This window comes from Thermobia domestica, chromosome 15 (genome assembly GCF_964235325.1).
Source record: "Thermobia domestica chromosome 15, izTheDome1.hap1.1, whole genome shotgun sequence".
Lineage (NCBI taxonomy): Eukaryota > Metazoa > Arthropoda > Insecta > Zygentoma > Lepismatidae > Thermobia > Thermobia domestica.
In genome coordinates, this window is record NC_137468.1 from 27,238,869 (window position 1) to 27,252,355 (window position 13,487).

The following is a 13,487-nucleotide window of genomic DNA, read 5'->3' on the forward strand; positions in this document are numbered from 1 at the left end:
CAATATGACCCTTCCCTATTTTTCCTAGGGATACTAATTACACTATTAACCATAATTCAATGATGGCGGGATGTGACTCGAGAAGGAACATATCAAGGATTACACACTATGCAAGTCACATTAGGACTTCGGTGAGGCATAATCCTATTTATTATTTCTGAGGTATTCTTTTTCGTCTCATTTTTTTGGGCCTTCTTTCATAGTAGATTAGCACCAACAGTAGAAATTGGATCTTTCTGACCTCCAATAGGCATCGTTCCATTCAACCCAATACATATTCCCTTACTCAACACTGCAATCCTACTCGCCTCAGGAGTTACTGTAACATGAGCTCATCACAGATTAATAGAAGGTAATCACACTCAAGCCACTCAAGGTCTACTACTTACAATCCTCCTTGGCTTATATTTTACTGCACTACAAGCATACGAGTATTATGAAGCCCCATTCACTATTGCAGACGCTGTTTACGGCTCAACATTCTTTATAGCAACAGGCTTCCACGGTCTTCACGTTATCATTGGTTCTACATTCCTAGCCACTTGTTTATTACGCCACCTCTTATCACATTTTTCTCCTACGCACCATTTTGGATTTGAGGCTGCCGCCTGATACTGACATTTTGTAGATGTAGTGTGACTATTCCTTTATATTTCTATTTATTGATGAGGAGGTTAGCCTATTTAATATATATAGTATACTTGACTTCCAATCAAAAAGATCATTTAAATGAAATAGGCAATTAATACAGTTCTAACAACTGGTCTATTAACTATCATTATTTCCCTAATCGTTATAGCTATTTCAACTCTTCTTTCCAAAAAAGTTATTAATGACCGAGAAAAAAATTCCCCCTTTGAATGTGGATTCGACCCTAAATCATCAGCCCGAATTCCTTTCTCATTACGATTCTTCCTTATCGCTGTAATCTTCCTCATCTTTGATGTAGAAATTGCCCTTCTACTCCCAATAACAATTACTATTAACAATACTAATACATTATCTTGATCTCTCGTTAGATTAACATTCCTAGTAATTCTCTTAGTGGGCCTTTATCATGAATGAAATCAAGGATCTCTAACATGAGCCGACTAATAAAATGGGATAATAGTTAAATATAATATTTGGTTTGCATCCAAAAGGTGTTGCTGTCAACTTATCTCATAAGCAGGAAGCAAACAATTGCACTCAGTTTCGACCTGAACCTTTGGTCTCTTGACCCCTGCTTGTTAGTTGAAGCCAAAAAGAGGCATTTCACTGTTAATGATACTATTGGGTATTCCATCACCCCAACTAAGGAGATGTGAATAATCAAGAAGAAGCTGCTAACTTTATCTTTAGCGGATTGTACCGTTAACATCTCTTAATATAAAATAATTATAGCCCCCTTAGTATAAATATTACATTACCTTTTCGGGGTAAAAAAGAGAGTGCTCTTCTCAGGGAGTATATTTAGGGAATATAATTCTTCTTAGTATCTTCAGTACTATGCTTTCAGTATAAGCTACCCAAATACACAAATATAAAGAAGCAAAGGAAAATTGTAAAAATTAAAAAAATTAATAAATACATTTTAAATAAATTATCTTGTGAATGTTGAATTAATATTGAACCGTCCTTAAAACTACTATACATCCCTTGAGCACCAAGACATTCTCTCCACCCTTGATCAATGTTATTATAATATGCACCCCCTATATATAAAGGTAATTTAATAATATAATTTGTTGATAAATAAGGTAAAAATCACATGCTTCCTATTATTGTAGAACTAAAATAAAATTTCATACACACTAAAAACTGTCCGATAGAATAGCTTGATAATAAAATACCAACCCACAAACCTACTACACTCACAAGTAGAGCACCCATTTTTAGATGTAAAGGTAGAACAACACAATTAACACCAGGAAAAATTAATCAACTCAATGTCGCGCCTCCTAAAATTGCCATTACTACCAATCCTAATATTCCCTTACATATCACTCAACCTTCATTATCACTAATAGAATGAATATTAGCACCCCCAAAGCCCTTTCCCGTTAAATAAAATCTTAAACGTACTGAATAACATACAGTTAGGCCTGTAGAAAAAAATAATAAGAAAAAGCTGACTACATTAATTAAAGACAAAGAAGAAATTTCCAAAATTAAGTCCTTAGAATAAAATCCAGCTAAAAATGGTATCCCACATAAAGCTAAATTAGCTACATTTAAACAAGATAAAGTGAGTGGTATTTGACTTACAAGTGCTCCTATTCTACGAATATCTTGTGTATCACCCACACCATGAATAATTGCTCCCGCACATAAAAAAAGTAATGCCTTAAATAAGGCATGTGTCAATAAGTGAAAAAAAGCTAATACAGGAAATCCCATAGACAAAATTATTATTATAAGACCAAGCTGGCTTAAAGTGGATAAAGCAATAATCTTCTTTAAGTCATACTCGTAATTAGCACCGATGCCAGCTATAAATATTGTCAATCCTGATAATAAAAGCAATACATCTCCTATATAAACACTCAATAAAACATCTCTAAAACGAATTAACAAATAAACTCCAGCAGTTACAAGTGTAGAAGAGTGAACTAATGCTGATACTGGTGTAGGAGCAGCTATTGCTGCTGGTAATCACGCAGAAAAAGGGATTTGTGCACTTTTCGTTATTGCTGCCAAAATAATCAAACTAGAAATAATTACTATCTCATTTTTATTTAAAACTCTATGCAAATAAAAAACATAATTTCAACTTCCATAATTTAATATTCAAGCAATAGCTAATAAAATTGCTACGTCTCCAATACGATTAGAAAGGGCAGTCAACATGCCTGCATTATAAGACCGCACATTTTCATAATAAATTACTAAACAGTATGATACTAATCCTAGTCCGTCCCAACCAAGTAGGATTCTAATTAAATTAGGGGAAACAATTAATAAAACTATTGAAAGAACAAATATTAATACGAGCATAATAAACCGATTAAGATATCGCTCGGACCTCATATACTGTTCACTGTAATAAATTACTATTCTAGAAATATAAAGTACAAATCTTATAAACATAAATGATATTCAGTCAAATAGAAGAGTTATAATAATTTTATTTCTATTAAAAGAAATAACTTCTCATTCAATAAATACACTATATCTATTGATTAAAAAACTCAAGCCTATTATGAATAAAAGAATACTTATTCTATTTAAAAAGACAAATCTAGTCATACAAATTGAAAAAGGTCAAACCATGGCCTAAGGGCAACTAAACCTTCTTTAGTTCCACAAACTAAAATTTTATTCTAAACTACTCAAGCAGTTACAGCCATAAGAATCTCGGCCCTGCAAAAAAAATTAATAAATTTAAAGGCAACCAATGTAATATCAATAATAAATATTCTCGCACACTTCCTCCTCAACAAGAATATAAATTAGAATAAGGTATTCCATGCTGGGTATATGAATATAAATATAGTCTATAGGCAGCTCTAAAAAAAGAAAGCAAGGCTAACCCTAATATACTCAATCAAGATCAGCCAACAATTCTATTTAACAAACTAATTTCTCCTAATAAATTTAATGTTGGTGGTGCAGCTATATTAGCAATTCTTAATAAAAATCATCACAGCCCTAAACTCGGTATAAAAGATAGTATTCCACGATTAATTAACAGTCTTCGACTTCCTAGACGCTCATAAGAAATATTAGCAAGACAAAATAATCCTGAAGAACACAGGCCGTGAGCAATTATTAATGTAAGAGCACCTCTAAATCCTCATAGTCCCATCGTTAGTAAGCCTATCAACACTAAGCCTATATGGGCGACAGAAGAATAAGCAATTAAAGACTTTACATCAACTTGTCGTAAACATACCAATCTAACTGATCAAATACCCACAACTCTAATACCAAATCAAATTAAATTTATGCTTACAGCTACATTTTCTATAAAATACATAATACGTAATAATCCGTACCCTCCTAGCTTCAATAAAACTCCAGCCAAAATTATTGAACCACTTACAGGTGCTTCAACATGTGCTTTAGGTAACCAAAGATGAACTAGAAATATAGGCATTTTAATTAAAAAAGCAATAACTAAAGCAAAATATCACATATAATATGTAATTCCTAAATCTATTACACTTCTCATATTAATTATCAATAAACTACCCTTAACATATTCTAAATAGAAAATACCAATCAAAAGTGGAAGTGAAGCAAACAGGGTATAAAATAATAAATATATGCCTGCCTGTACTCGTTCGGGCTGATAACCTCAGCCCAAAATTAAAAATAGTGTAGGAATTAAAGGACCCTCAAAAAAAAATATAAACAATCTAGAAGAAGAAAATCTCAAGTAAAGTAAAATAAGTAGCAATAAAACTAAACTAATAAAGCTTGCACTATAAAATGAACTTCTCAAGACACCTTCTCTAGCTATAATTATAAGAATAACAATTCAAATACTTAATAAAATCAATGAATAGCTCAAACTATCACTTCACAAATAGTAGCCCACCTCCCAGGGAACTAATCCTATACTATTTCTTATTATAAATAAAAAACAAACTCCAATAAGACAAAACTGAACAACTCACCATAATTTAAAATTAAAACCTAAAGGTATCAAAAACAATATAAATATTAAATATTTTAGCATCGTAACACAACTAAAGAATTTAAATAATCACCTCCATGAGTTCGCACAATAGACACCAAAATCGATAGGCCTAAACTACCCTCACAAACACTAAAAGTTAGAAACAATAAACAAAAATAAATTTCAACATACAGGCTACCTAAAGAATAAGATAGAAGTAAAAAACTTATCAGCACAATAAATTCAAGTCTTAATAAAACCATCAATAAATGCTTACGTTGAATAACAAAACAAGCTATTCCTAAAATAATTAGAAAACAAGAAAATAAAATAAATAATATTTTCATAAGCTTTTATAGTTTAATTAAAACGTTGGTCTTGTAAACCATTAATGAATAAGATTCTAAAAGCATCAAGAGAAAGTGCAAACCTATCTTTAGTCCCCAAAACTAATATTTTAATAAACTACCTCTTGAAATTAAAATAACCTGAATATTACTTATAATTTTAGTAGTTTTAAGATTCATTCTAATTCAAATATCTCACCCCCTCTCAATAGGACTAATGCTTATTATTAACACCATTACTACCTGCTTAATTATTTCAACCATAAGAGAATCCCCTTGATTTTCTTACATCCCATTTCTAGTTTTTTTTGGAGGTATATTAGTTTTATTTATTTATGTTACAAGACTAGCATCAAATGAAATATTTACTTTAACACCTAGCCTTTTCTTACTAATTTCTTTAGCTCCACTCCTCCTAATCCTTATAATAATTATTGACCCTCTTATACTTCCAAATATAATTTCATTTCCACACCAAAGGCGCGTATGCTAACCACGGAGGAGCTCATGAGACGAAACGAGATTCATAAGTTGATGTAGAGAGAAACTTGAACATATCTCAATGAAAAATTGAAAAACTAGATATCTGTTAGATACAGAAGTGAGACAGAGAGAGAAAAGGAGATAGAAAAAGAAAATGAAAAGGGAGCACAGAAAAAAGTATTGGATTTAAACGTAGTAAGAAAATAACCTAATATTATAAAGTTCAGTTTCTAGAAATCCAATAGTAATGTAGAAATAATGTTTTTTATTTTTGTCAGAACTATTCAAATAAATATGTAGAGGATGCTTGTAAAATCCATTAAGTCACTTTCAAAATGAATACCAAACTTAGTGATCAAATTAAGTAGTAAATTCCCATTGAAACTGAAAAGTTCCGAGACATATCTAGGATCATGCCAAATGTTTAACACACATCCTGTCTTTCCGCGTGGTTCGGTTGCGAATTTGATAGTATTTATTAATCGTGCAGATCTGAAATACATTACAATAAAATTCGTAAATAGCATAGGTCCTACATTCCATTCCAGACTATTAATGCAAAATGAACAAAGAAAAGGAAAATATAAAGGAAAGAAAATATAGAAAAAAGACAGAAAGAAAAATTGAATGAGTTCTATTTTACTGCTAAATTTCTATCAGAAAGAGCCTACATTAAAAGTCGAAATTGTATCATAATGAAAAGTTACAAAGGAAACTTGGATGTTGGTTCCTTATAGACATAGCAAATCTTTCATATTTCGCATTTCATACGTGGATAAAACAAATTGAAGGATAATAGGATGGACACGAATTTTGTGTGAAATTAATATAAATAAAATCTCTCTTGAAATAATCCCAAAGAGGACTTTTATAGTCATTTCTGAACATTTGTCTCTTCCTTATATCCACTCTCGATTCCACCTATTGCGGATATAACGTTGTAATTCGCAATGATAGAATGAACACGCTAGAGCTGAAACGAGTCATCGCAGTGATTCGATTGAGACTCGGTAACCCTAAGGAGAAAAAGAGACATTGCGTATTTCCTTGACATAGAGTGTGAATTTGTGTGTGTGTGTGTGAGAGAGAGAGAGAATAGAAAGATGCAAGATATGATAAGGAAACGTGAAGAAAGATGGATATAGAGAGAGGAAGACAGACGAATATAAATATGAAAACTAATTATCATTACTCTGTATGATGAAGACTGCACGCACTGTTTATTCGGATTCTCGCCTTGTAACTTCTCCTTGGTAGCGAATGTTTTATGAGAAAAACATAGTACCTGATGGGGGATTCAAACCGAGATTTTCGGTATGGAAGTCGAGGACGGTACCAATACACCAACGGTTACTCTACCCGAAACATATTTATCAAAAGGTATAGTGTATCTTTCAAAGAACAATAACATGAAAAGTGGATACCACAGACCAATTAAGTGATTCGGATTGTCCTAGTAGCCCCCATAATTATTATTTGCCCTTTTTCAACCAACATTTTTAAATCGTCTCTATCATAATAGAGGTGTTTGCTTCCACATTCTTACGGATTGCTTGTTTAGTATCAGAAGTCACTCTTCGATTCTTGACGATCACTTTGTGAAAAAAAACGACCTTTGTCTTGACCAGGATTCCAACCTACGCTTTGAACCTATTCTACTCGTGAGTCCAGGACGTTGCCCCTACCCTATGCTGCCACCTGAAACTATAACTAAAATCTTACTAAGTTTAGTTCTGCTCTTTGGAACGAACCGGCTTCTTTCTGTAAGGTTATTTACACCAAAGTGCACGCCGAAATTCATTCATTTGAGGATCTGGAGACAAATTAGTGCCCACTAATAAACGAAATAGCATACAATCCAGGAAAATAACATACTATGCAGTAATTACGCCGTGTAAGTTCAAACCCCACGTCGTAAACGTCGTCAACACCTAGTGGCCCACTTGCTGATAAATGTCGATCGTCGCTATAGCGACGCGTCGAAAGATTGCCACTAGTGTGCCACTGGCGGCATGGTTTCGTCGAGTCGAAAGATATATCTACTGTCGGGGTATTGAAGTTACCACCGCGTAGCAGCGAAAACTTCATTTTGGTCTGCGCTCCTTCGATTAGTCGCTGAGAATCGCGAAGAGACCAACACGAATTATCGCAAGTCATGTGCATGCGGTTATTATTATATAGTAGCTGAATATAATCATTCTTCCCATGGGGGCAGTATTTGGAAGTCAACGCCTGTGGTATTATCACCATACATTTCAGCGAGCGCGAAAAGTATGGATTTGACACTAATATCGACCATTTTGGAATCTTTTTACATGTCTCGGCATCCCCCCGTTGCCCCTCGACCGGCATACAATGGTAGGTGAATTTGCAAGTCATCACTAATTGAAGTGTCACCATTGATCTCAGCGACCAAGAAAAGTATAGATTTGACATTTGATATCGGTCATTTTTGATTACTTTATTATGTCTCGGTATCCCGCCCCGGTGACTCCCAGCCCGCAGCCAAATAGGGTGAATTTGGAAGTTAATGCGATCGGAGTTGATTTCAGCGATCGTGAAAACTATGAATTAGGCAGTAATATCGGTCACTTTGTATATTCCTTTTATATGTCCCGCTAAACGTCCCTCCTGAGACCCCTCTGGTTCGAATTTTAACAAAAGTGCTTCGCCTTGGTCTTTGGTTTGGACCAAGGTATCCGTGACCAAAATTTGGTAACTCTCGTTCAACTTGTCTGTCCCCAGATGGGTCTCAGTAAACAGCAACGTGAGACCCCCCTGGTTCGGATTTCGATAAAAATGCCTTCCAGGATTTGTTGTAAATGGACAAAAACATCGCTTCGAAATTGCGAGTGTTACAGACCTGAATTTACGAAACACTACAGTGGTGGTTTCCGATCTATAGTGATGAGTTTCACAAAGCCATAGTAGCATTATCAAGTTCTCCTTGAAAGTTGTAATAACCAGCCAGTGCTTCGTATTGCCTTTCCAATAGAAACAGAGAAAAAACTATCCGTTCTTCTGTATGCTTAAGTTAGGCCACTGCTTATCAGGATGAAAGGTTGACCTGTGAAATGAAGATTGAGAGTGAGAGAAAGGAAGAGATATTTTTCCTTCACAGTACCCTCCCCCCCATATATATATATATATATATATATATATATATATATATATATATATATATATATATATATATATATATATATAATCCATTTCAACTAGTAATGCCAGCAGCCTAATATTTGGCACAGTCAGTGTCGAGTTTGAACGAGTTGTGACATGTTGGTTTCCAGAGGCAGAAGAGTGATGACTTGTTAAGAATGTCTATCACGCGCCTGCATTTTGCTCTAAGCTGCAAAAAAGTGCCAAAGAAGCTCACGAAATGTGAAAATAAGTGTATGGCTTTGAGGCGGTGGCATTGAAGACTGTTTGCAAGTAGTATGAGCGATTCAAAAGTGGCAAGGATTCGGTTGAAAATGAGCAACGATCGAGACGTCCTTCGACGTCAAAATCAGATGAAAACCTGCAAAAAGTGACGAAAATCATTTGTCCAAACAGGCGAATGACTATTTAAGAGCTTTCCGAAGAATTAAACATCTCGTATGGGTCCGTGGAATGCATTTTAACCGTCGATTAAATTTGGAAATGGCTTCCTAATTCACCACGAAAACTCGCCGGTGCCACACCCTGCATTTGATACGCGAGTGTTTGGCCGAAAAGAATATTCTTGTCTGTCCTCATTCACTATGCTCTCCAGATATAGCACCGTGTAACTTCTGGTTCTTCCCCAAAATTAAAATCGTGCTTAAAGGGAAACGTTCTGATACAATTCTTGACAATTGAGAAGGCCACGACAGAGCAGCCAAACGCCCTTCCAAAATAAAACCTTCCAGAAATGCTTCGAGTTATGCATTCAACGTTGGGATAAGTACATTGTTAGCAAAGGACAGTACTTTGAATAAGATTAAATCGAATTTCACATAGGCTTGTTACTTTGTTTCTAATAAAATGATTCTTTTTGATCATACTTCGTATATATATATATATATATATATATATATATATATATATATATATATATATATATACTCTGCATGTCCTGGGGATTTTTACCTCGTTTGCTAACAGAAGAATTACGATTATTTTCTTTGTTATATCTAATTGAGAGAGAACTACAGAACGTCGGAAACCAGTTAATATAAATTCTTGCTTTCATCGTTGTAATGCAGGCAAATTTGATGTAACGTTCAGCCTACGTTTCCGTTTCATTTCTTTTTGTTAACATTCTAGCGGAAACCTGGTTGTGCTTTCCCATTGAGTCTGATACCTGTCGGGTATTTTAAGATGGAACCAGTAATGCATGATAAAACGTACTGTCATATTTATTATTTCAACACAAAGAAATGAGGAAACATAATGGATAGCTAGAAGAGTGCATGGCCTATTTTTATACGTGGAACAAAATGTATCTCTGAGACATATCTCGTTTTCAATCTAAGGCTTTGATACAATATATTACTAACATATATAGTAAAGTGCCCTAAACGAAACTTTTTCCCTCATTGTTTCAAACTTCAGTTGCAGCAAATAATATACAAGGTGTTTCATAACAACACCCACAACGTTTGGGAATTGATTCCTGACACCAAGATAAGAAAAAAGTATAGACCAACCTAGGTGCACAAATGCTTCCATCTAGAGCTATAGGTTGTTGAAAACATGAAAAATGAACTTTAAAGATCCATAGCTCCAAAACTATGGGACCTACCGTAGTCGGGTCAAGACTTTATTTAGGAACTAATACCTGCGCTATTCAAAAATACATGTTTCGATGCTAATGCTAAGATACTCACACAATCACTTTTATAGAGGGACTTTCGCTACAGTCATATAATTTGAAGTAGGCCTACTCACCAACTACCTCTATAAAAATGTTTCGAAAGCACAGTACTATTTTGAAACTTGGATATTTGAATAGGCTACATACTAGTTCCAAAGTGATGCTTTGACTCGACTACAGTAGGTCCCATAGTTTTTGAGCTATGGACCTTTAAAGTTCATTTTTTTTATGTTTTCAACAGTCTATACCTCCGAAAGAAAGCATGTGTGCACACAGGTTGGTCTATACTTTTTGTCTTATCTTCGTGTAAAGAATCATCTTCCAAACGTTGTCGATGTTGTTTTGAAACACCCAGTATATATGTCCTAGATACGAAAGAGAAGGAGATCTTTAGGATGGGCATCATGATTATCTTATCTTAATCTTTGTGCTCATCCTCGACCAAGTTTCTCTATCTGTTGTGGGTTCAAATCTCCCTCAGGGTATGGATGTTATGTATTGCCATTTCATTATTTGTGTCAGTTTCTCTTCTTTTCCTTGAGAGATTAACATGCTAAAAATAATACATAATTTACCATTTTCCATTTGCTTGTTTTCCATAAGCGAAAGGAGACAATAAAATGCCACTTACTACAATCATAGATAATGTTATTCTACAACAGAAAATATGCACCTGAAGAATTTTAAGTGTTGCCATCCATATCAATTACAATGTTTTTCAGAATAACATTTCCCCCAAAATCTAAACGATCTGAATTGCATTTGATTACGTTTCATGATTTTCTTTTTTTGAATCCCGTGAAACACTTTTTAAATAATAGTATTTATGTTTAATAAAAAAAAAGTTTTAACATACAGTTATTAAAAATAAATAATAATGTTATTTAAAAAGTAGTTCACACAATTCCAAAAACAACTTGATACGTAATCAAACGCAGTTGAGTTAATTCCTCTAGTCGCTGCCTTACCTTAGATTTTGGGGGAAATGTTATTCTGGCAACACTGCAATTTCTTTCTTTTGTAAAATAACATTATCTATGATTATGGTAAGTTGCACTTCATTATCTCCTATCATTTATGAAAAACAAGCAAAAGAAAAATGGAAAATTTTGTTATTTTTAGTATGTCAGGCTCTTATCCTTAAAATGCGCAATTACGGTACGTAAGATTAATAATAATAATAATAATAATAATAATAATAATAATAATAATAATAATAATAATAATAATAATAATAATAATAATAATAAACTCTCATAAAGTCAGTAGGGAGGTTCTTGCGAAGCTTACATTTAAGAATGAATATATACTGATAATTAAAAGGGTCAGTATACTTTCTCATGACCTAAGTATGTAAAGTTTTGACCTGACAAATATTTTTTGAGGTTTAACCTAAATGTCGTATTTGAGGTTAAACATACCAATATTACTCTAAGCTTTATAGGATATACTATTTCTTGCCTCAAATATTTGAAGTACAGGGTGGTGGATTATTTCGGAAACAAACATAATTAAAGCAAATCTGACTAGCGGAGAGCGAACTTGGTAAAGGAGCTACCGATTGATGCATGCGTGGTGAATGGCGGCCATCTTGATGGCCACAATCATAATCCAGGTTAATTGTTTCAAATAGCAAGGTAGGCATGTCAGACATCAATTAACACTATTTTATTTGTAAGGGAATGTAATCCCGCAAGCAGAAATACGTAATCATGTCTCGTTCCAAAGTTATGACCCCCCCCAAAGTTGACGGATTTCTGTTTCCTTGTAGGGAGAGCGACATGGCACTAACGCTGCAAGAAAGACATGGCACCCCAAATTTGATGAGTTTTCATTTCGTTGCAGGTAGAGCGAGATGGCACTGACGAAGCAGGAAAGAATTGAGATCATCCTAATGCCTGGAGAAAGGAGTAGTCGTGTGATTGCCCAGAACTTCAACGCGTCCCACCCCGAAAGACCTGCAATGAGCCACAACACCGTTAGCTACCTCATTAGGAAATTTAGTGTAACTAGTTATGTTGCCGACAGACCATGGTCAGGTTCCCCACGAACCACGACAGATGAGGACACATCCACAATGGTGCTTACTGTGAAAAGTTTAAAGCACAACACAAGACAACTATCAGCGATAACAGGCGTACCACGTGCTTCTCCATACGAACAAGTGGCATCCCTTTAAGCTGCAGCTTGTCCACAACCTTTCAAAGGATGATCCAGACCAACGAATAGAATTCGGAAATTGGGCTTTGTCACAATATAACCGAGATCCGCATTTCCCAGCTAGCGATTCTTTTCACAGACGAGGCAAATTTTTATTTAGATGGGGAAGTGAATCACCAGAACATGCGATATTGGTCGGATACAAATCCACATTCGATTAATCCCTGCATGAGGGTTACCCCTGCTCATATCATGGTGTGGTGTGGCATATGGAACACGTAGATGATAGGACCCCTATTCATTCCTGGTACCCTAAATGGTGTCCGATATCTCGACATGTTGCAGGAGTTGGTGTTTCCGTTGCTTCTCCGCCCTGATGCTACCTTGCCGCGATATTTTCAGCAAGATTGTGCCCCACCGCACTATGCTCTGCCTGTACGGAAATACTTGGATCTGCATTTTCCTGGACGTTGAATCAGTCGCTGAGGCCCTGTGGACTGGCCAGCCCGGTCGCCGGACCTCACTCCCTTGGATTTTCTTATGGAGACACTTGAAAACACCTGGTGTATCAGGAGAAGATTCAGGATGTTGCACACCTACAGGAACGTATTCAGGACGCCTGTGATAGCATCACCCCCGCTGTGTTGTTACGGGTTCAAGAGGACCGGATTAAGAGACTCCGGTTGTGTGTTACAATGGACGGGCAACATGTGGAGCACATCCTGTAGGTAGGACTTTGGGACCACATAACTTTTTAATATGACATGATAACGTATTGCTGCTTGTGGGACTGCAGTCCCCTGCAAAAAACAAAAAAAAAGGTTAATTGATGTGTCACATGCCTACCTTCTCATTTGAAAAAAAAAATCTGGATCCAAGATTTCGGCCATCAAGATGGCCGCCATTCACCACACATGCATGAATCGGTAGCTCCTTTACCAAGTCCGCCCTCCGCTAATCAGATTTGCTTTAATCATGTTTGTTTCCAAAATAATCCACTGTACTAAGACTTATGGACCACCCTATATATACCCGCTCATAAACCCAAGTATGT

At 35.2% G+C, this 13,487-nt stretch overlaps 1 protein-coding gene and 2 pseudogenes across 1 annotated transcript in view; 1 reads left to right on the forward strand and 2 right to left on the reverse strand.

Annotated features, from left to right (window-relative positions):
• Positions 1–13,487, forward strand: part of LOC145672143 (alkaline phosphatase, tissue-nonspecific isozyme-like) — a 689,601-nt gene that overhangs the window by 427,503 nt on the left and 248,611 nt on the right. The gene's annotated exons all lie outside the window — the stretch shown is intronic.
• On the reverse strand, positions 1,936–3,120 carry LOC145672142 (NADH-ubiquinone oxidoreductase chain 5 pseudogene; annotated as a pseudogene).
• Positions 3,320–4,698, reverse strand: LOC145672141 (NADH-ubiquinone oxidoreductase chain 4 pseudogene; annotated as a pseudogene).